Source organism: Schistocerca nitens, chromosome 4 (genome assembly GCF_023898315.1).
Source record: "Schistocerca nitens isolate TAMUIC-IGC-003100 chromosome 4, iqSchNite1.1, whole genome shotgun sequence".
NCBI classification, from domain to species: Eukaryota; Metazoa; Arthropoda; class Insecta; order Orthoptera; family Acrididae; genus Schistocerca; species Schistocerca nitens.
In genome coordinates this window covers 291,679,587-291,682,374 of record NC_064617.1, presented here as the reverse complement: position 1 = coordinate 291,682,374, position 2,788 = coordinate 291,679,587, and positions in this window count along the sequence as shown.

Genomic DNA, 2,788 nt, shown 5'->3' with positions numbered 1-2,788 from the left:
CTTCAGGTGGCTACTGTATCAGACCTGGGTTTGGTTCCTGTAAATACTATTGGTAAATGGGATTTCACAACACATGACCTGCATTCCAACAGGAAGGGGAAGGGTGGATTGGCCAGAATGATAGCAAAATCTTTAAGGGGGGGGATTCAACATTGAATGAAATTAAACTTAATGAGAAGCTCAGACAGTCAGATAATAGGAAAGCTAAAATATCACAAGATTCTCAAAAAAAGTATTGTGAAAAATAATGTTAGTATATTGCATTATTCTCATAGAAGTAGAGTGAAAAATAATGTCAGTATATTGCATCAGAACATTAGGAGATTAAAAAGCAAAGTGGATGAGCTTCTCGTTTAATTAGAAGATTTAGAACCTGAGGCTGGAATAGATGTACTATGCCTGTTGGCACATGATATAGTCACAGATACGGGAAAAGTAAACATAGATATTTATAAGCTTCCAGCACATGTAAGTAGAAACACCAAGGAGAGAGGAGGAGTTCTCATATATATCACAATTTATAATAGAGTGAAAAATTTAGAAACTAAAAAGTTTTGTGTAGAGCAAGATATAGAAGAGTGTAACCAGTGAGATTACACTAAATAACGGTACTTTTCATAAATTTTGTTACATTCCATTCCGTATTTTCCATTGTTTGATTAATGGTACTTTTGTAATTGTTACTGTGTAGAGGCCCCCATTCAGAAAATTTCAGCTATTTCTGAAAAACTTGGATTCTTTGTTGTGTTGTCTGTCATACAGAGGGAAGTAAATAATTGTTTGTGGGGATTTCAACATAGATTTTCTGAAAGCATCTGATAGAAAGAATGACCTTCAAATATTACTTGGTTCTGCAATTTGACGTCAATTATTGAGTTTTCTACCCAGGTAGTATAGGAAAGCAGCACATTGATAGTTAATGTTTTTGTAGACCAAAATAAATTTCATCAAATAAAACTGTTTTTTTTTTTTTTTTTTTTTATCATTATGCACAGGTAGTTACAGTATATGACATAGTTCTGTCCAGTAATGCAAAACAGTCCTCCAAAACAGCTTATTCAATTAATGGTCTAACAGTTGGAAACTTTAGGGAAAGCCTGCAACAGTTAGACTGGTATGAGATGTCAGGGAACCTGATGATAATTTAAAATTTAACCTATTTCATGACACCTTGGTGAGTATATTTGAGAACAGTTTCCCTAAGAAAACAGTGGAACACAATTGTAAGAAACCATCTAAAAAGCTGTGGCTTACTAAAAGGAAAAAATATATTGTAAACAGAAAAGGGAAGTGTATCTTATAGCTAAAAGGAGTAATGATCCAGAAACAGTCAAACATTATAAAAACTACTGCAATGTATTAAGAAAAGTTTTTAAAAAAGTTTTTAAAAAGTTCAGGAGTAAGTGCATTATGTCTGAGATTAATACCTATGATAACAAAATTAAAACAATTTGGAATATTGTTAAAAGAGAAACAGGGTACCCAAGAGCACAGGAAGATTGTATTTCCATAAAACTCAATGAAAAGTTTGTTAATAAAAAGTCGGAAGTATAAAATATTTTTAATAATCATTTTTAAGTGTTGTAGAAAAAATGGGCTGCAGCTGTTCATTAGAAAATGCAAGGCTATGTATGGAAGAGGAAATAATGATTCAACTTGATAAAATTGAAATTCAACCCACCTCTTCTACTGAAATTAGGAAAGTAATAACTTCACTCAAAGGTAAAAGCTCACAGGGAAATGATGGCATTGCCAACAGAGGGTTAAAGTCCTGTTCCCAACAGATGAGTAGGATTCTCAGTCACATATATAACAGCTCACCGAAACATAGCATTTTTTCAGATAGACTGAAATATGCTATTGTTAAACCATTGCATAAAAGTGGGATAGGTCTGATGCTAACAACTATTGCCCAATCTCATTTCTGACAATTTTATCCAAAATTCTTGACAAAGTATTGTATTCAAGAGTAGCTTCACATATTTGTAAAAAGAAGTACTAACAAAATTTCAGTATGGTTTTCAGAAATGCTTTTCAACAGAAAATGCTATATATGCTTTCACTGGTCAAATATTAAATGCTCTGAATAACCAAACATTACCTATTGGGATTTTTTGTGCTCTCTCAAAGAACATCAAAATTTTCTAAATAAGATTAAGTACTGTTTTATGAGTGGGACAGTGCACAGATAGTTTAATTCATATTTTACTGGAACAATGCTGAAGGTTGTACAGTTAGTCTGAAACTTTCAACAGAGTCCTGTAACTGGAGAAGTATCAAGAATGGTGGTGCCCCACAGGGTTCAGTCTTAGCCCCTTATTGTTCTTGTTATATATTAATGACTTGCCATTCTACATCCATGAAGAGTCAAAGCTAGTTCTTTTTGCTGATGATACAAGTATAGCAATCACACCCAGCAAGCAAGAATAAGCTAAGGAAATTGTAAGCAATGTCTTTCAGAAAATTATTATGCAGTTCTCTGCAAAAGGACTCTCACTAAATTTTGAGAAAACACAGTATATACAGTTCTCCACAGCAAACAGCATAACACCATTGATAAATATAAACTTCAAACAGAAGTCTGTTGCTAAGGCTGAATATCCCACCCAGGATCACCTTGCACACATTTATTTAAGGAACTAGGGATATTCACTCTACCTTCACAATACATATAATCATTTATGAAATTTGTTATTTATAACCCACCCCAATTCAAAATAATAGCAAAGTGAATAGCTAAAACACTAGAAGAAATCATGATCAACACTAGTCTGGGTTAGATCTGTCT